Genomic DNA, 21,883 nt, shown 5'->3' on the forward strand with positions numbered 1-21,883 from the left:
AAGGGTTTGCTTTTGTTTGTTTTGCTCAGTGAGGTTTTCTGACTGAGAATTCTTGTTACAGCATCTGCTTCATTTGCTGGGAAGTTCTGTGCTGCTGGACTGGGCTAAAGCAAAGCAGTTTTCGTAGTGTGGATAGAAGAAGAATGAATGGGGGCCCTGGGGGCTGTGGGTTCAATCAATCGTGGAATGTAAGGCCATTTTCATGCTAGATACGCACTGTTAGAGCCATGTCAGGTGTCACCTGGAATTTTCTACAAATATGATCTACACAGACTTTGATTGGGCAGTTTGCCAGCTTAACCCAATTTCTTGCCATGGATCTGTGAGCATGATCACTACTGCAGATCACATTCTCAGTTCTCTGTGTGAGAACACCGCCCTCCTGTTTTCTTACAAAAGGCACATGAAGTAGCTAAGCCTCAGCAAGTCATTTACCTTATTGGTTTACTCCATCTTTGAGCTGGTTTAAATGTCATTTAAATGTCAGTTAAAGCAGAACAGTTGTTTAAATCAAGCTCTCTCAACTTGCACTGAGCAGTTCATCTAACCAGATGGCATATTTCACATCTAGAGCTGGATAACAAGATGGAGAGCCAGGTAAATTATGTCTGTTATGTTATGTGTTATGTTATATGTTATGTCTGGTGTTTAAGGTGTGTGCTGTGGTGTTTCTCCTCAGTATGTTGAACAAAAGGACAGTTGAAAGAGCGCAAAACACAAAAGTACTAAAGGAGAGTAGTTGAAAAATACTATGGTGGCCAAGCTAAAAAATCCTCCGTATCCTCCCCAGGGGATACAGTGAATACCGATGTATCTGACTGATATTACTTATACCAACACAGGGCAACTCAAAGCCTTTGTGAAGCACAGTTAGATATGGTTTAGGTGGGTCACATTGAACCAGTGTAGCATGTTTACTTAAAAGCTTTTTTATCCTCAGAGCACAGGTGCACCTTCATTTCCCCATAATGCAAACACAGCTTAACATATTAAAAGACCATAAGTACAGGCTGTGTGCCCCTTGCGCTTTCAGTGGAAGCACCACTGTGGTATCATTGCTCACTATCCAGATATCCACTGAAAGAGTGATCACTGCACCTTTCTGAGAGGTAGAGAGAGAAAGTACATGCCTATCAGAACTCCTGCAAGGTAGGAGACTGATAAACACCTGCAGCAGCTTGGGTGATGGAGGAGACAGTCCAGACGGTCCTTTTCATTCTGTGAGAGCCGGCGTCCTGATGAGCACACCTGACCAGGAAGAAGAGAGAAAAGGGGATAGGGAGGACAGAAAACTCATTTACAACTGTGCCCTGAGGTTAAGAACTGCACAAATAAGATAAGGGACACAGGAGAAATCAGTTATGGAGCTCGGCAGGAACAGGGTGGAGAGGGGGGAGAGGGTGGTAACCAATGCTGATTATGCAAACAGAGTGTGCTGCAGCTGCAAGGTGTACGCAGTAGCTCTTTGCTGGGAGGGGGCAGGGGGAACAGCCATGACTGACTGCTCTGGAGTTCAATCTCGGGTGTCTTAGACACAGGAGATATGCCAGCGCTCTTCCCAGCAAGAAACATTCTCACGGCATTAGCCAGCACATTGCCGATGTGACGATGTGGAAAGGTTGGGTTTGTCACGTCATGTGTGACATGCGCCTGTCTCTTTAATATGTCCCATTGCAGCTGGTGGCCGGGCTGCCTGCCCTCTAGGCCCACGCGCTCTGCACAGACCTCTGTGGGCTTCTCTGGCTGGCTCGCCCCTGACATTTTCAGGACAGCGCCTTTGGGAATATGGCCCACCCCCAGCCGGGCCTCAAATTCAGCTGGTTCAGAGAGGAGTCTTACGGACTGCAAGAAGCCAGTAAATACTCTCATGCATAATGCATCCCCAGTTGATGTTCAACTTATGTCCCCTTAAAAAAATAACAGATTTTATGACAGACCATAATGAAAATTACCTCTGTGTTTATCTTTAATGTTTTATTTATTTGTGCAGCAAACAGCTTGCTTTAATGTTGCTCGCCAGGCTTATGTTCCTTCATACATTTAGAGCCCTATTTGTAAAGTCATTTGACGGGAAAAATTTAGGAAAGGAGACTCAAGGGGATAGTGGCAGTGTCTCACCAATGATTCAAAACCAAAGCCCTTAGTGTGAGATGCCGTATAGGCCAGTCAAATTTACTGGAGGAGCCAAAAGGATGGTCACTACAGTAGCACTACAAGCCATTTGTATCACTAACAGATCACTCACTGTAGCTTTTCAAACCATCCACCATCCTTTCAGGAGCTTAGCTCTCCACTCATGTGCTGCTGTCAATGGACTATCTCACTGGACCTATAACATGTGCAGATATGCTTTTTGCAGGTTAATGTATGGAGTATGCAGGTTAAATTTATGAAGTATCATTATGTTTTATCACTAATTGGTCTTTAATTTTTTAGAGAGGTTGCATTAATGGGAAGTAAATCTTTATTTAATGATTTTGTTTTTATTGCTGTTGTAGGCAGGCACACAGCAAAAGCTGTGATAACAAAAGCTCCTTATGTAAGAAGTCATTGCATTGTTTATGTTGGCAGGCATGGAGCAGGAGAGTTTCGATAAAGATGCAAGTTAAGGATTTGTCTCTCAGAATTCTTCACTGGATGTGCAAACAAAGCAGAGACTTATGCTTTGGAAAAATGATGAAGTTAATCTAATCAAAATCCATTTGTGCCAGAAAGCATTGAAAATTGCAATTTTTTGTCTGTTAGCAAAGCTTTCCTAATTGTTTTGCCTTGCCTTTGAAATCCAATTAAACGAAGTCATAGTTTTAAAATTGTGCTTCTTTAACTGGAGGATGGCATAGGATATTGTTGTATCAAGTTAGTTTGTGTTTGTTTGCTGTCTCATTTTGGCAGTTCACTTTTCTGTGATGTTTTGTGCTATTCACTTGATCGGTTCTAGAGTGAAGCCACTGCAAAAATGATGGTTACCAGTTAACAGATGGGAGTCTGAATAAAGACATTGCAAACTGATAGGTAGCAAAGCATGTCAATGTCAATTACCTCCACTAGGTTAAGGGATAAAACTGTTTTTTTTTTTTTTACTTATTTTTTACTTTTTGAACATTTGTTCATTTTTTCAACTCATTGCATTCATCTCTCTGATCATTTCAGAAGGAGACTGAGATCCTTTTCAGACGCTGCTGACAAGAATCACAACAGTCATAATGTTGAACACTAGCATGCTCACCACCAGTATTGGGATTGGTAGTTTGGATTACTTTCTGAACACTGTTTTTAATATTTAAAAGTATGTAAGTAAAAGTATATGTGGCATGTTGGGTGATTCTCTACGTTTCACTACGTCCAAGTGATGTCAAAATCTCAATAGCTAAACTTGAGTGATTTTTTTTTTTTTTTTTTTTTTTTACTGCAATACATAAAATACAGTCTATAATATGATAACATTTGACATGAAAAAAAGGCTAATTAAAAGGTGTACTTTACTGAACTTTTCACATTTAGACAAACAGGTACATGAAATGATCACAACAGTACATTAAAAGTAATTTTCAAAACATATTAATATACTTTTTAAATAAATTTTCTCTCATTACTGAAATACAGAAGCCATGGATGGAATCCGAAGAACGTTCTTAACGGTTTTTTAAAGAATGTTCATCCGACTAAGGTTCTGAACAGTTACTTTTAGAATGTATGAAGGGAAGGTCTTCACCCGAGTCGCAACGAAACGTCAGTGCTGGCTGACAACTTCATGGACCATCTATTGTTATGACAAGAGGACTTTTCAATGAAAAAACAAGGTTCTCCTATACATAGTCATGAAAGAAATTAATTGCCTGAAAATCTTGTATATAGTCATACAAACTGTGATGTCTACACTGCTGAATTTGTTATTTCTAATAGAAAAATCAAAGCACAGAAACAGTCGAAGAGAAGGTCTAGTCTGTTAATGTACCCCTGAAAGGTCGTAGCCCAGTAAAAAAGTTTGGCCATGAACAAAAGGTGAACATGGCTCTGTTAAACATCCGGTCACTTACTAATAAGATATTTGTTGTAAATGATCAGTGAACGGAAGCTAGATTTTATTTTTCTGACTGAAACATGGCTCGGTTCAGAGGGAGCCTCTCTCTTAACTGAAGCCTCCCCTCCAAATTCCAGTTTTATCCACTCGATACGCGAGGGTAAAGAGAGGAGGAGGACTGGCAGCTATTTTTCAAACACTTTTAAATGCAAGCGTTTGCATTTTGGTAGTTTTTCATCTTTCGAATATCAGGCTATTATATTGGAAAGTCAAATATCAATGCTGTTGATTACTATTTATCGACCACCAAAGCATATAGCTTCATTCTTACCCGAAATGTCTGAACTACTGTCAATCTGTTTTACTAACCATGATAGGATTCTTATCATTCTTATGCAGTCTCGGACTGCAAGGCTTTGGAATTTATGCAACTCTCTCTTATGCAAGACGCTTTTTAAGTTCGTCTTCAGCCGCCAAGTTCTCGTATCACATGCATAGTCTGCCTCTCTCAGATGAAATCTCATTGATACATGAAAAAGTAAATCACTTCAACTCTAAATTAAGATCTGCTCTCGACATAGTGGCACCTGTGAAAATTAAAAAGAAATCACAGACTAAAGTAATGTCTTGGAAAATGAGCGAATACGTCTGCTGAAGAGGGAGTGCCGTAGAGCCGAGCGAATGTGGAGAAAAAACAAAGTAACAATCCACCCTGAGATCTTTACAAAATCCCTATATGTTTATAACAATGCCTTACGTTGTGAGAGGCAGGCATGCTTCTCTAAGATTATCAGCGAAAGCGGGAACAACCCTAGAATCCTATTCTCTACCATCGATCGCCTTTTAAATCCTTCCCAGCTTTGTGAGCAAATATGTCTTGCCTCACAGCCAAAATGTGAGGAGTTTTCATCATATTTTGATAATAAGATCATTAATATCCGAGCTAGTATTGCGAAAAATGTTGACAATCAGAACAATCTGACCGTTAGTGGCTCTCGGGGAAATTTGAATTCTTTTTGTAAAATTAGTATAGAGGAATTAAGTAAAATCATTTTGCAGTTGAACTCATCCACTTGCTCCCTGGATGCAATTCCCACTACTTTCTTTAAGGAGGTTAGAGGTTCTTTAGGCTTAGATTGATAGTCTGATTGGTGAGGTACTGGATATTGTAAATTGCTCTCTAGAAACAGGCATCTTTCCAGATGCACTCAAAGCAGCCCTAGTCAAGCCCTTACTCAGGAAGCATAATCTTGATTCTTCTGTTTTGAGAAATTTTAGGCCTATTTCCAACCTGCCTTTTCTGAGTAAGATATTGGAAAAGGTAGCGTTTAAACAGTTGGATGCATTCTTACATGTCAATAAGATTCATGAAAAATTTCAGTCTGGTTTTAGAAGGGGACACAGTACAGTACATTGATTACTTTTACAACAGCGCTTGTAAAAGTAATCAATGATCTTAGAGTGAGCGCTGATAATAACAAAGTTTCTATTCTTGTACTTCTTGATCTGAGTGCTGCCTTTGACACAGTCGACCATGGGATAGTTCTGAACCGATTGGAAAATTGGATTGGTCTCTCAGGCACAGCCCTGAACTGGTTTAATACTTACCTCACTGGCAGAAGATATTTTGTTAGTCTTGGTGACCATGTTTCAGACAAGCATGACATTCTTTCTGATATTCCACAGGGTTCTATCCCTGGTCCTTTACTGTTTTGCCTGTATATGCTGCCACTTGGAAAAATTATTTGCGATCATGGAGTGAATTTTCATTGTTATGCTGATGACCCTCAGTTATATTTATCTGTAGGGCCAGATGATACTGATGCCCTGAATCCCTTGATGAATTGCCTATCCAGCATTGTACAGTGGATGACTAAAAATTTCCTCAAACTAAATGAAGATAAAACAGAAATTCTTATAATTGGTACAATTGCACAGAGAGAAAAGATATTAAGCAAACTTGGAAATCTGGCTCTACAGAATAAGCCTGAAGTAAAAAACCTGGGTGTTATCCTTGACTCTGAGCTGGACCTTAAATCACATATCAACACTGTTACAAAGATTGCTTTTTTTCATTTAAGAAATATTGCAAGAGTTAGACCCTACCTCTCACTGGAAGATGCCAAAAAGTTGGATTACCTAAAAAAACTATTGATAGGCTGCAACTTGTACAAAATGCAGCAGCCAGAATTTTAACAAAAACCGGAAAAAGAGAACATATTACACCAGTTCTAGCCTCATTGCACTGGCTCCCTGTAACGTTGAGGAAATATTTTAAAATTCTTTTACTTGTTTATAAGGCCCTAAATGGTTTAGCACCTCCATACCTCTGCGATTGCTTATCTAAGTATGTTCCAAACCGTTCCCTTAGGTCGTCTAGTGCTGGCTTGCTCAATGTCCCAAAAATGAATTATAAAAAGTATGGTGAAGCAGCTTTCTGTTTTAATGCACCAAAGGTTTGGAACAAACTCCCATTACAAATAAGACAAGCAACCTCTGTTGATAGTTTTAAGAAACAGCTCAAAACCCTTTTTTTTATCTTGCTTTCAGTTAATTCCACTTTCATTATTTTACACCATTTTCATTATTTCATGTTTCTTTTATATTTCTTGTACTTGTCTTTGCTCTTTATAACTTAGGATTGTTTTTTATCATTATCAATTTATTTTATTACTATTATTGTCAGTGCTCCGCCTCCTTAGCTGTCGTGCTTTTGTTTTCCTTGTGTTTTTCCTGCCCCGCTCCCCGCCCGGTCTCCGCCCGCCTGATTGCCTGCACACCTGCTTTCCATCCCCTCGTCAGCCTTGCCCTATATGTTCCCTGCTTTTCCCTGTCCTGTTGCTGGTTCGTCACAGTGTTTTTCTCCTGTTTCGTCCCCGGCGTTCGCTTTATGCTTCTGTCTGCCTGTTTCCCGTTTTTTCGACCCTGCTTGTACCCTGACCTCATTTTTGCCTGCCTCCTTGCTTCGTTCGCTTGATTGCCTGCCTGTCCGGTTCCCCGACCTTGCCTGCTCCGATTTCCCGATCCTCGCTCTGTCCACGGACTGTCTCCCGGTTTTCGACCCTGCTTGTTTTCGGATTAGCGATCTGCCTGACGATTCCATTAAAGACGCTTGGAACCCGAAGCTCCCGTGGTCCGCGCCTGAGTCCCTGCCTGAGCCCCGACAATTATTGTCTTATTTATTTATTTATTTGTTTATTTTTAAATCTTTTTAGGTTTTTTTTTTATTGTTTTACTGTTTGTTTTTTATTTATTTTCCCTTTGTACATTGTGATTTTTATTGTTTCTCTTGTAAAGCACTTTGAGCTCCATTCCATGATATGAAAAGTGCTATATAAGTAAAGATTATTATTATTATTATTATTATTATTAATGTTCACTTAGCATTGTTGTGGCTAACATGTTGGCACTCCCATGTTAAGTCTATGGGTATTTCATTGCAGTTTCTTCAGAATTGTAAATGTTAATTCAAAAGCTGTACATTACATGAAAACATGAATTAGAAAAGGCACAAGCCACCCTAAATACATTGTGAGTGAGAAAGGAGTAGCTTAACAATTTAATATTGTTGGAGTAATCCAACAATAGTGTTAGCTTTAACACTATACCTACTATACTTACTAGCTAGCTGAATAGCTAATCCAGTGCAGCCAAACTACGTAAGATAGCTAGCTAGCGATCAATATTATCTTAAATAATGAAGAAGAGAACTTACTTCAACATGCTTCTTCAGGTTAGAGGTCGACTCTTTTGAAGCGGAGAGCAGTTTGGTTGCTGGCAAACACAGCTTGTATTGTACTGTTATGTTGCGACCTTTGCCAAATTTGAAAGTAAAATGGTCCCAGTATTTCCACTACATAAACGCGTTGCGCTGGTTGCTTTCTGTCTCACTCTCCATTCTACTGTCTTGTGAGTCAGACAGGATGCGCGCTTTTTTCTTCTTTTTTTCGTGAGGGGCATATGGGACATACACCCCGGAGTTGCCTATCATTGGATAGATTTTTCCAACTGAATAAACATTAAATAGAAAAATAAATAAATTAAATGAGAAAAAATCCAATGTAATCCCTTCAGTAATCTAAATATTTTTAAAATGTAACTGTAATTTGATTGCCATCAATTTAAATGGGAACTGTAACAGAATACAGTATATATACTCGTATTTTGTATTTTAAATACGTAATGCCGTCACATGTATTCTGTTACTCCCCAACCCTGCTCACCACACATTATTAGGTAAAGGCTATGACTGGGAACAATTAGGTGGCATTGTGTAAGTACTGGACATGGAAATCTTCTGCCCTTCTCTTTGCAAAGACTGCTGATGCATCATGGCTGTGATTTAAAATAGATGATCCTACTTATCTGAGGTCTTACTTGCGGTCTTATTCCTGTATTGGGTTTTTTGGTTGTGATCCCTCCAGCCACCATATTCTTGGAGACAGGTGTTGAGAATTAGCTTCTTGCCATTAACACTCAATACAAAACATCTCATACTTCCTATTTTACTTGTACCAATGAGATTGTACTGTCCACTTCAAATTCAAGTTCAAAATAAACCAACTAGCTAACCAACAGACTAACTAAACCACATTTAGCCACGTCTAGTCATCCTCAGTCTTCCATCCAAGAACTCACAAGGTCCTGGGAGGTTTAGCATGTTACAGAAGAAAGCAACATGGCACTATGCCTGCTGCCCTCATACAATAGCACTACCCATCAGATTGACATGAGAGAGAGATATGGAGTCTTATCTCACAAAGAGCCCTGTGAACACAAGCCATTATGTTCACATAATGTCAACATGGCACTGTGGTAGTGTTAAGCCAAAAATGCTATGGTAACATACCAGTATACGCTTGCTTTCACATTGACTTTTGCATTTCAGAAGGGAAAGAATGCAGCGAGTAAGCAGACAGCAGAGGCTTCTCTGTGTTCTCTAGATTCCTGTGTCTGTGGGTCTGTAGGCCTGGCCTCAGTGCATCCACCCGTCCAATAGGAGCCCTGCAACTTTGTGACACATGGCAGCTTCCAGAGTGTGATCTGCAGGGCACTCTTATCTCCCCACAGCCTGCAAAGATCTGCAGCCCCCATGCTGCTCATCCTTTTAATTTCCTCAACACTGACTTCTTGCCACAAACCCTCTGAAGTTCTTACAGGCTGAGATGTGTGCACTGCTGTAAACAACATGAAAGTCCTCAGACAGAAGAGGTTTTCTGCCGCCTCTCCCGGCATTAATGTGGAACAGTCCCACTATGTCACCATCATGCAATGCGTCAGGAATGTCAGCACAATGTTTTGAAAATGCCACATGTTACTGACCGTTGTCTCTCTAGTGACAGTTTGACCCCTGTTGGCCAGGTAGAGGTGTGAAGGCTTCAAGGTTAATTGGGCTTAGCGAAAGTTGTTGTACGATTGAGACACACCAGGAAGTGCATATATATACCTCTGCCTGTTCTGGACATAATCTTATGGCATACTTTAGGGATGTATGGATAATAATCAACAACTGTAGTTAACTTTGACTCAATTAAAAGCAAGTGTGCCTTCTTTCAAAAACACATTTTGGAGCATTTAGCGATTATGAAATGAATTCAACAAAATTGTGGATGGATGGTGACTGAGCTCTGGGGCAAGTGTTTATCTCTAATTGCCCTCATAAGCAGAGATAAGCAGATTATATAGATTAATGTTGGAGGTTCCTGTGAAAACCTTAGGCTATGAAGAGAAGACACTTTGGATGTCTTGCATGTCACTTGTCAGGTCCATCTACCAAAACAGCTAGAGCAGTTTTTTAGGGCTACTGTTTTTTCGTTTTTTCCTGGTTAGTTGGAAGGGTGACAGGCACACATATGAAACTTAAATGAGGAATATGGTATGTTGTGTATAGCCTACGGAAGCATGAGTTTAGTTTCAGGAGAGTTATTTATCAGCTGAAGTCAGGCTGCTGCAATGGTCCTGAGGGGACTGTAGCTGAAGCTGTGCAGATTAGATAGAATTCACCTCAACCCTCTATGGTCAATATCGCCCCCGTTATCTGTCCTAAAGGAATGGGCCAAGGAATGAGTTGTACATCACTGATAAGTGCAGTCCCACCATTGTCTTGGAGAATACCATTTAAATACATGCTAGGAAGGCTGCTGGGTCGTTTATTTGTCTGAAAATCAGAGAAGGCAGCCCTTTCATTGATTAATCCCTTATGCATTAATTGGCTGCTAAAGCTCTATTACAAAGTTGTTCTCCCAAAACACCAAAGGAGATTTTAAAGCAGGGTTCCTTGGATGAGGGAGAGGCCAGGGGGAGGTTCTTGATGAGGAGTGGGATTTGCAGAGCATGGAGCGAAGGTACGCTTTGCTCCATCGTCATTATATCTACCAGCTGCTAAGTGCTCACACAGTGTATGTGATCTATCACCCTGCAATGATACTTACTACCAGGACCTGATCCAGAGGCAGGCATCACCGAAGAAGGAGCAGTAATCCAAATGACATCCCGTTTTCAGATGTATCCTCTTCAGGAACATTACAGAATGGAATATATGTCAGGCTCATTTGTGGGCCTCTCAGTCTTTTTCTTATTTTCTCTCCTTGAGATTGATGACAGTAGGGACATAATGTTCCCGCAGATCTGACTCAAACATTGACTGCTACTTCATGAATCTTGACCTTGCTGTTGTCCGTCTGGTTTCTGAGCTGACCGTTTTCATTTCTGAAATGTAAAATACAGAAGAATACAGCAACAACCGTTTGAATACCAACATGCTTCATAGAGAAAGGCTTAGGGCAAATGTAGAGCCATGAAAAGACACTGATGTGTCTGAAAACCATGCAAGATTTTGACCTTTATTTGGCATTTACTGGGTTATATGTTGTACATCCAAACCAGTGCATATGTAGCAGAGCTGAAGTGAAGAGCTCATGTGAGTCCTGTGTAAAAGCCTTGGTAGCAGGTAGCAGGTAGCCGAGTGGTTGCAGCGACTACGTCACTCCCCGAGACCTGGTTAAGTAGCGTTGCTGCCGATAGGCTAGGGGCAATTTGCCTTTAGCTCAACTGGCAACAACGCTGGCCGTAAGGGGTTGGCAGCGAGCAGTGAGAACCTCGGTTCAAAACTCGCTCACCGACCCACGTAACATCTAATACACAACACAGCAAGATCACACCTGTTACACATACTCACATCAGGCTTATCAGGCCACAGCATTTAGCCTAACCTTGCGGCAAGGTTTGAAGGTACAATACAGCACTTCAGCACCGATGTAGAGGCATCAGAGGACATGGAAGCAAGCATGTATGTGACTTTGAACTGACACACAAGAACTGAACTTCCTGACTCCACTATAGATTTATGTTTCTTTTCTAGGGCAATTTTAGCAATTTAGATTATCAAAAGATGCACTAAAATCCATCTGATTCCCCTGAATTTCAGGATTTTAAGCAATTTGAATTTGCAAGGTAGAAAATCCATTCTTATCATTAAAAAAAAGAAAACGGGGCTCCCGAGTGCCTCAGTCGGTAAAAGCACTTGTTCTGAGTGTAGACTGAGTGCTATGGCCCGGGTTCAAACCCAACTGCGTCACTAGCCAACAGTGAACAGGAGCTCACAGGCGGAACACATTGGATTCGTTTCGCTGGGGATAGGGGTAGGTACGTCTGCAGGGGCTTGGGTCCCATTAGCAACAGCGATCCCTGCTGGTCGATTGGGCGCCTGTGGTCCATGTGCCAAAGCTGCATACAAAATATCTTCCTCAGACTCATCTCTGTGCTAGCTTAGCTTGTTGACCGCAGTGCAAAAAGAAGCAGTGGCTGTCATCACATGTCTCGGAGGAGGGCACGTGCTTGTCCACGCTCTCCCAGATTGACAGTGGGGGTTGTGCAATGGGACCGAACATCGATGAGGACATTCCAGAACTTGGGGAATTGGCCATTCCAAATTTGGGAGAAAATCGACAAATGGGAAAAAAAACTTGGGATTGAGGTCTTATGGCGGCATTATAATGAGGATAAGTATGCGTGGGTGTTTCAAAGGAAATGTGTCAGTTCCATGGGAGGTCCCAGAAAGGATGCTTTCTGGGTCTGATATAATTTGAATCAGAGGGAGTGAGTTGAGGGAGGAATTAGCATGAGCAGAAATGCCCCTCTTTCTCTTTGTCATGGTGGGACCTGCAGAATGATGACATGAATGAGAAGAGAGGGGGCGGTTGCCACGGCAACAAACAAGGCATTTCACACCCAGCTGGCATCATATATTAAATGTGCAAAAATAAAAGACTGAACAACATCGGAAAAACACTCCCACTGGAAAGTCAGGAGGCCAGGAAAGATCCATTGTCTTGTTTTTTTTTTTTAGTGATTGTTATTTGTGTTGCTTCGTTGCATTTGATGTAGCTGTGTCCCGAAGCACAGAGCCCGATGGCTCATGAATACACATGGCGATGAAAGTGACTGGAATATTTGACTCACTTTGCCATTCCAAAGCATTGCCGACAGTCTATTTTCACTTAGGCTGGGGGAGGGCCTCAGCTAAAGGGTATCAATCAGACTATAACTGCTGTAGTTAAGACATGCTCTTTTATACCTTACCGAATGAGGGTTTAAAAGCGACAGATTGTTACGGCACCTGAGACGATATCTGTCTGGGGCCGATAGCATGGGAAGTTTACGACTTTCACCTTAACTGGAAGGCAGGGGTTGTTCAACAGCACCGATGCTACAAAAAGCCTTTTATGAATTCATTCTAGATTTTATGGTTAAGTTTCACTACACTACGACCTGTATATATCCCCCAGATGATGGTATTTGAATAAAGGTCATTTGGGAGTGAACGAAATGTCAGAATTGTGGGCAGAAGCATAGCAGCAAAAAAGGGGGGAGGGGTGCTGGGGTGATAGGGGAGGGTGGGAGAAGATCTCTCAGGCTCAAAGTGATAATCATCTTGGTCAATAGGAATCATGATCAAATCCTCCAGCAAGCTCCACCAGCCATCTGATCCAAGCGATGTTTAAGCATTTAAAAGAGTTTTAAATGCTTTTATGGAGAATAATCTGGGAAGAAGACTGAGCTTTTCATGCCCAACACAGAAGAGGAGGAGACCCATAGCTCATTATTCCATTATCTTACATACGTAAAAGACTGTAATCCTGGTTATTCTGGGCATTTTTTTAGCTGAAATCAGGATGAGCGTGGTCAGCAAAAACTTGTGCATCTTAATATTACAGAAAGGATGCACAGCTGGGACTGTATGGTGGTTTAGCAGTAAGACTTTAATCACGTCCCACACTCATTTAACCCCAGAAGGCTCATTTGCCTGAGAGAGTACACAAGGTGCGGTGCTCATTGCTTCACTGCAGATTACCTTAATCCCTCACCGCATATACCTTTATCTCCACACACTCAGACTGGAATGTGTGCAATCACCACAGCAGCAGCCATTAAGAAAGTTTTCTCGCAGGCACAAGTTTGTTTTCCCGCAATTAGCGACTTTCAAAAAAGTGTCTGTTTGGACCCCCCTTGGCCAGTCTCTCAAGGGTGCTTCAGAGGGAGGCACACGGCTTGCGAGCTTTGACTGAGGCTTCTTGTTTGGCAGGGTCTGAGGAGTGTGCTCAGGGAGAGATTGCTCTAGGGCCAAGTGATGTTAATTAAAAATACTCTGCGTGCCACGTTGATTCATGGCTCCAGCCCCTTTTTCAAGATTAAGAGTCTCTGCTGTCCCCTGTGCAATGATGGACTACCCTCATCTTGCCCCCAGTCCAGTAAGGTAGGCACACAAGGTCCACCACTTCCCTCAGTTTTTTTGAGGTGGGAAGCAATGCTTTATTAAGATCTGTCCAGTCTCATGGCCATTTTTCAGCTCAGTCTCACGGCTCTTTGGTACACCAGTGCAGGGGTGTCCAGAGTGGACGTGGTTCAGACCAAAGTATTGAACAGAACAGATCTCTTGTACATGCTTTCTGCATCTTTGCTCTCACTTCAAGATGGATTCTGTCACTGTATGTAACCAGTTAAAAGTAAAAAGAACTTATCATCAAAGTCTTTTCAAGCAGAGTGGTATAGTGTTAAGGAGCAGGGCTACTAACCAAAAGGCTGCTGATTCACTTGCTTGCTGCTCTTGTACCCTTGGGCATGGTACATAGCTCACAATTGCCGCAATAAATATCCAGCTGTATAACTTGATAAAATTGTAACCTATGTAAGTTACTCTCCTTGAGAGCATGGATCCTCAAACTTTTCAGGCTACAAACCCCCTCCCCACCACCACTTGCACCCAACACAGACTGTTATATGTGCACACCATTTTGGCAAACATTGGGTGCCTGTGCCATAGGATCTGTAATGACTACAGCTGACTCATGGATAATGAGGTCCAAGTGCCACCCGCTCCACCCTCACACCCTCCTCAGTCTGAAGCTGTTCTCCTTTCATCCTTTGTCTGCCTCTCCTGAAGACTGGTTTTAGAGTCAGAGCTGGAGATCCTGCTAGACAGCACCCCACTAAGAGTGGGGTTGAGGAGGGCCTGATTAAGGATGGGTTAATGACAGTGAATTACTGTGACAGACAAATGCAATAGGTCCTCTGAACCCCAGAGGCCATGTCGTCACTGATGTCAAAGAGCCTGGCTGTCAGACCAGGTGTCTAATCATCGTGTTTAGGGGCCCACTCTTCCCCTGCTGCACTCTCCCATTGGTGGACATATAACCATGATTACGTCTTCATCCCTCCCACTCAGGAAACAGGGCCAGTAATGACAGTCAGGTTCCTTTGACATGGATGAGCTCATGTGCTCCTACATGAAGGTGGCATTTGATAATGCCACACATGCACATCTCAAACACATGCACACACACACAGAGAGAGGTGAGAAAGACAGCCTAAGAATAAACAAAGATTAAACCACAGGATGCCTTTGTAGACAGCTGGAATCCTTATGAAAGGCTTAAGGAGTCTAAAAGTGTAACTGAAAGAACATATGACCATGACAAATATAGTCATGCCTCAGGCATAGTTATTGACCAACTACACATTACGTCCCAATGAAAGGAACTGTCAAATGTGTGCGGGCCAAGTGGTGACATCGGACAGAAACAGCCGTCTAAGACTTTGGCAGAAGCTCCCTCAGTTTAATAAGGCCGTCAAGCTGAGCAGAATAATGGATACATTGAAATTTATACTGGATGTCATGGTGAGTAAGACTTAAATGAATGGACCTTACAAAGAACAGTGAGCGAGTAACTTTCTGGCCTAAGGGTTCAGGCAGGTCAGTTTGGCTCTGCTTGCAGGTAGAGCCTCAGGACCAAAGCAAACCAAAGATATAAGGGAATACAGGGTAAAGCTAGGCATGCATCAAGCTGAGAGCTGAATTGGCTTTTCTTTCCGACATTTCTCCCCCCACTCCTCTGTGTGTACATGTACATATATGTGCAAACGTGGACCTTCTGATTCTGTTATGTGCTGTTCTGTCCTTGTCTTAGCCGCCAAGACAAACAGCACTTTGCTCCTGTCCTCCATATCACGTTCCTGTTTCATTTGTGTTACATTTTTTCTATCGACAAGTGTGTTCCTCAATTACATTTTCATCTGATTTCACACATTGCATGTCAAATATCTGGCCCAAAAGATTTTTCCTTTCCCCCCATTAGTGCACATTTCTTCTTGATTTGACAATGTCATCCTCAACATTAAGAAACAGAGTGTATCTGAAAAGCAGCCCCTCACTGCTATCCCTGATTTTTTGGTCATGAATGTTTCATGCTCTGTCTCATTTTGGCACTGCAGATAAGGAGGATATGGAGGGAGACGTGTTGCATTTCCAGAAGTCCAACAGGGAACCGGGGAGGCGTTGCTCATTCCCACCTAAGATTTCTGATTATGTACTTTTTGCAGAAAGCAAAGACTTAATTCCTGATGCAAGGGAATCTCATGATTGAGACTGTAGGCATTTTCATTCCTCCACCCCTTCCTTCTCTTGTGAGAAGAATGGCAAGGCTGCAGACAGCAAGCTGCAGGGTGCTCCCAAGGAAGTGACTGACAACTGCCGTCAGTCTTGCCAGTCTTGCAATCGGTATTGATCCTCAACCCCCTCACCCCCCCCTCCTCCCCATTGCTGACAGCCTGCTTTACAAGAAAACATGTTGCCAAAATAGTCTTCTTTCTCCTGGGAGATGAAGATATAAGTAAAGCCACCTTTTGAAAAAATGTAGTCAAAAACAGGTGGTTATAAAAACGGGGGTCTGTTTTGGAGATGCACCCAAAAGAAAAAAATGTGTGTGACCCTGACCCTCTGGCATATGTTCTGAGATCAGAGCTCACCCACTTTTAGTTTTATTTTCCATTGTATGACCCAGAGGCGGTGGGGATATTTATTCCTTAATGCAGATAAAACATGCTTAAAAGGCTCTTTGCTTTGTTCTTCTCTTTGAGAAGGCCAAAACTGCAGTAAATGTGTGCACATATGGACATAAAGGCCAGTCACTGCATGTGCAAAGCACATTCTCTTAGGTTAATTCTGAAATGTTTATCAAACTTTTCACAGAAATCTAAAATGAACTTCAGACTCCAATGAGACATGTAAAATGCTGATTGAACCATAAATTACTAGTAATATTCTAAAAGCCAGAGGTGTCTTTGATGTAGATATGGTGTAGCTAGATAATTGGTTAGTCAAAATGCAGGATCAAAACTGATTAGGGTTACATATTTGGTTATAATGCACTTCATGGCTGTATGCATATGGAGGATAGCAATGTATTTGAATGAATTCCATTTCATTAGATTGGGCATCAGTGCTCCGCCAGCATAATCAGGCAACACATATGATTTCTATTTATTTTTTTAATACAAAGGTTGAAGTTTTCTGAATTGGGTTAACCATTACAGTCAATGATTAAGAGATTGGCCATCATTGTAAAGTATAATTGTGAAGGATTCTAAAAAGCCTCAGCTCCCATTTTTCCCTTGGATCTTAAAGCTGCTGTTATAGGAAATGCAGGCTGACAGAAAGTGCCTTTTCTATAAGTGAAGCTGTTAATGGAAACTGGAGAGAGAGGAGGGCCACAGATGACTGCACCCATGAGCACAGTGATCACAGCACCACATGTGTGTGTGCACATAGGTGTTTGTGTGTCTGTGTGTGTACATGTACTTGTGGTTGTTTGTGTGCATGCTTCTGCATGTTTAAGCTCCTGTTGTGTGTGTGAGTGAGCACACTCGTGGGAGCCTATACCATTGCAAAGTATATAATGTGTTGACCCAGGTGGACTGCAGCAGATCTCTCCACTCTCTCAGCTGCACTCTGGCCACTTTAGCCTGCGGAGTCAAACATGTGTGGCTTCATATTAGGCCCCATAGGGCCTGGAGAAAGAGCTGAGACAGAGGAACAGGTGTTTCTGTGTGCTCAAAATCAGATGCAATCTTAAGTAAATGTTCGTGATTAGGTTTCACATTAACATGCAATTAAATCAGAAAATGGGAAAGTAAAAGAAAGGGCAAGGCCATCACTCAGCACATACCTTAATCATCTTAAAAGACTTTTTTAGTAAAATGTGTTTGAGCCTCATCTACCATTTATTTCTTCTGTTAGCTTGTTTCAATATTTATATTTGTTCATAACATATGAATACAAGTTGAGCAGACACTAAATAAGAAAATGTGCTGTTCACAATACTCAAATGTATCTCTTTAGACAGTTGTTCACTGATCACATTCACATAGGTGATGACATCAGTAACTGAGTCAGCCAGTCTGAAATAACAAGATTGAAGCAAGAAATTGTAGTCAGTAGGACTGGTCTTATTCATGACTTTAGAAAAAACAGGTGTGTAACACAATCAAGAGTGTGGAGGCTGGTCCCTGCTTGGATATACACGTAGCAGTCAAGGAAGCTCAAATAAGGGCTGAGGTGCTAAACCTCAAAAGTTAAACTTACTATAAGATAGAACAAATGGATCATAAAATCAGTCCATTTCATTTTTTGTTATGTGGTTTCCTTCAGTGGTAATGTACCAGTTTCAATCAGCTTCAGCTCCCTGCAGAGCTCAGGAGCACTGGCTGGGAGGAAGAGCCACCTGCATGCCTGCTAAATCATCCACCGACTGCTGCCGCTTATCCCATTCCTGCAGAGCATGAGGCTCTCCAAGAGTCCACGCACCAGGAGGAAGCGATACCCTTCGAGGTGCCGCAGTTCTAGTGGAACAGCTGCTGTCCATGGAGGTGTTGAACTCAGTTTACCCCACACTGGAGGAGGCCACAGCACTCCAAGGAGGCAACTCCAGTTTACCCCACACTTGCTCAGAGTCGCCAATCTCTGACTCAGATGCATTCAGGGCACCTCCCTGCACAGGGTAACAAGGTCATTTCACCTGGTGATGGGTGAAGGAAAGCCAACTCTGTTTTGGCTTTCCTTCACCCGTTAAGCTCCTTTTTATGAAGGGCAGGGAGGGCTGCAGGTGTACAGGTCTTTTTAAATGACTCCTCCTCTGCAAGTCCCCTTCGGAGGACATAACGAGGTGAATTATTGGAGTAGCTGGTTATGGCTCAGTCCTTGTTCCCTGCTGATATCTGCTTCTCTTTTTCTCTGCTTGGATGGGCATTCTTCATCACGTGGCAACTGAAGGCCATTGCTTGCAAGCACTTTCTCTCATGCTCTGTCTTGCTCTCATGGATAGTAATGACTGCTTTAGGAAACTGTCTTTGTTAGACAAATAATTTTTCCAAAGATAGAAGAAATGACTGCCACAAGCAACAATATTTCCAGTAGCGGGTGGGATCAAGGGATAGTGTTGCTGTCAATGGAAATTTCAGCCAAGGTTAAGTGAACACAAAGTGTCTTCACTCATGATAAACTATATGATGTGAAACATTTTCATGTAGAAATACGTATATAATGAGAGGGGGTCCACTCATGGAAGAGATTGTAAGGCATGTGGAATTATTGTTTGGGCATCAGCACACATAAAGAGATAACAGGCTAATACACATTAAAAAAACATTTAATGTTTTACTTATTATCATGAAAAAAGTTAAAGTAATGCATACTTTTAAAATAAAACTGACAATAACTGCTGACAATAAAGTACTTCACTGCTGTCACACTCCCATGCCCTCAAACACACTCTCATGGCCCAAGGAGCAGCTGGTTGTCATGGAGAACATTTGCTCGCAGTTTTTTTTTGTTGTTGTTGTTGTTTTTTAGAAGGATGGATTATGAACACATTAGTGAATATGTTTGCATTGAATAAATATTTGGTCATAAAAAATGTATTTGCATTGAAGGAATCTGCATAAAGAGACTTTGCATTAAATAATGAGTCCCTGTGATCATTAAAATCTGTAAGACAAAATAGCATAGCATGCAGGGCAAATATCCATCACAAACAAAAGAAAAAGGCTAATTGCAGCCTTATAGCTGCAAGTCATTGTTTACTTTGCTCTGGGCTCTGTAGTTACTCCAGTCATCCTTTATTTTAAAGTCAGTCATCAAATCTTGTGTTGCTGTGTTGGGTTTTACCTAATTTCTTTTGGTCATGCTCAGAAGTGCTGCATACCCAAAAACAAATACTGTACATCATGTTTGCGTCTGTACAGGTCGTATCTGTCACAGTTTGTAAGCTGAACAAATAACCTTTTACACTATCAACCTCCAAATCTGAGATCAATCTGAGATTAAAAGAGTTTTTCCTAAAAATCTGAGTTATTACACCTTTGTGATATTCTGGATACCTTATCTGCTTCCCCTCCATGCCCAGCCAATCTCTATGGGGCTTAAAGGGAGAGGACCTCTCTCTATTGGGCTTAAAGGCAGAGGGCCTTAAAGAGAAAGGATTGTAATGCTACAAGTACAGGTATGACATCTGAAAACATACAGGGATGGTAAAACAGTATTTGAACATAGAGATGGGAATCTCATTCTGGAGGTGGAGCAGAGATCCTGTCAGGAACAGTACCAGCCCCACAGGCCATCTGATTTCACTGCCAGGTCTGTTTTCCTCACTTGGTTCAGCCCCAGCTTTCATTTGTCCCAGGTGAGGTGGTGGAGTCTCATTCAAGCATTTTCACCTGGTTTTGCCAGGGATCCTCAGCGAGCTGTGTCTGCTCGGCTCAGCACCAAGATCAACATCAGAGTGTCGCTGTTTATCAGACTCCATGTGGAATGCCAGGTTTCTGCATAGGTCACATAGCCAATGATTGTCCGCGGAAATTAAAAACCACAGGGGGTCTGTACGTATATAGATATATGCAATAGACAGACCTTCATTTGATATGTTTCACACCTCAAGAATCATAAAATGGAGACCCCATTACTGTGTACGATAATTTTTTTAAAAATAAAATTAGTCCAATTAGCCCGAAATGTGCTATTCATATAGTTTTGGCTGCACATAGTTGGTTTGATTGTCATGTCAGAATATTATTTCTATTATGCCGTTAGCCTAATAAAGATTTGATGTAAATCAGCTTTTATTTTAATCAAACTGGCTTTCACGGGTGGTTAATTTCCGAGTCAGAACGGAGAGAAGTTCCCTGTTTAAAAATAGAGATGTGTACAATATCGTATCACCACTGTGGCTCAGTGTTTTTTTCTAACGAAGGGGACTGGAGATTGGCTTTCAAATGACCAAGGTTTATCCCAAGCCTTTTATAGTGGAGTATCTCACGCTGGCATTCGCCCTATAATTATGAGACACTTATTCTGGGTTTGTTTACTGCAGTGGTATTTACGTCCTGGGGGCCCCTTGAGAATTCACAGGCAGAATTGGTGGTGCTGTATTTTAATTAGCTGTGCTCTCACTCCTGGCGCCGAGATGGTTCTCCAAAGCATCACCCAAAACCTATTTACGTTTAAAAGTGTTCCATTTAAGAGCTGGCCAGGAAGATAAAATGACTTCTCTCCCTGCTTGTGCTGTTTGGCCTGCTTTCGACACTATTGAACAGGTTAATCGCGGCAGGGTCAGTGTGCTGAAATACTTTGTCAGACAGTTATTTGTTGCCTCCGAAACCATGCTACAGCCTTATTGTTGTTTTTATGTGGGTTGTTAGGATTTTTCTTGACTTATTCATGCCCTTTCCATTATTACTTATTCAGTTCTCTTCAGCAGTTACATTTCAGCACCCACTGTCGGGTTCTTTTATAATTTTCAACCCAGAAGTTTGCATTCAGCTTGCAGCATCAGAGAGAACATGCAACCCCAGAATGTGTGTGTGTGTATGTGTGTGTGTGTGCGTGTGTGTATGCACACACATGAGTGTGCGTGTTTGTGGTTATGTCTGTGGCTTCACTCATTTATTTGTGAAACCACAGTAGCCATTATTACCTTGCTATTCACAGTCACCAGTTTTCTTCTGATGAGAGATTTCAGTCCCCCCGACCTCTTCATGTTGTTACAATAGCAGAACGCCAGTGAGGGATTTTTTTTCATCACTTTTTTTCAGAAGCATACTATAAGCAAAGTGTGTTCACAGAGCAAAACAACAATTTTCCTCACACGCTCAAGAGCCGATCACAAAGTGTGTGGTTTTTCCTCCCCTCAACAGTCCTGTTCTTTCACCAAAAAACGCAGGGGCTCTCAGTTATAAATACGCTCGACTTTCACACATTCAGCCGCAATTACCCATTTGAATTACACACTCAGCAAAGCGCTTTTGTCCCCCCAGTGATGAAAGGATCAGCCGATTTGTATTCCCTCCATTTCTGCTTGTCTCTCTCTCTCTCTAATTGTCTTCTTGTTTAGTGTTTTGTTCAGGAGAGAGAGCTTTCTGAGTGTGTTTGCCTGTGTTTTTCCGGGAGTCAGAGGAAGGGCAGCTCTAACCTTCCCACATTCCTGATGTCTTAGACACACAGTCGGAGATGGATTGCCATGGCGTCTACAGCGG

The 21,883-nt window shown here is 41.8% G+C and overlaps 1 protein-coding gene across 2 annotated transcripts in view; it reads left to right on the plus strand.

The window, feature by feature from the left end:
* mdga2a (MAM domain containing glycosylphosphatidylinositol anchor 2a) overlaps window positions 1–21,883 on the plus strand; it is a 230,199-nt gene that overhangs the window by 178,889 nt on the left and 29,427 nt on the right. The gene's annotated exons all lie outside the window — the stretch shown is intronic.

This window comes from Megalops cyprinoides, chromosome 12 (genome assembly GCF_013368585.1).
Source record: "Megalops cyprinoides isolate fMegCyp1 chromosome 12, fMegCyp1.pri, whole genome shotgun sequence".
In the NCBI taxonomy this organism is placed as follows: domain Eukaryota; kingdom Metazoa; phylum Chordata; class Actinopteri; order Elopiformes; family Megalopidae; genus Megalops; species Megalops cyprinoides.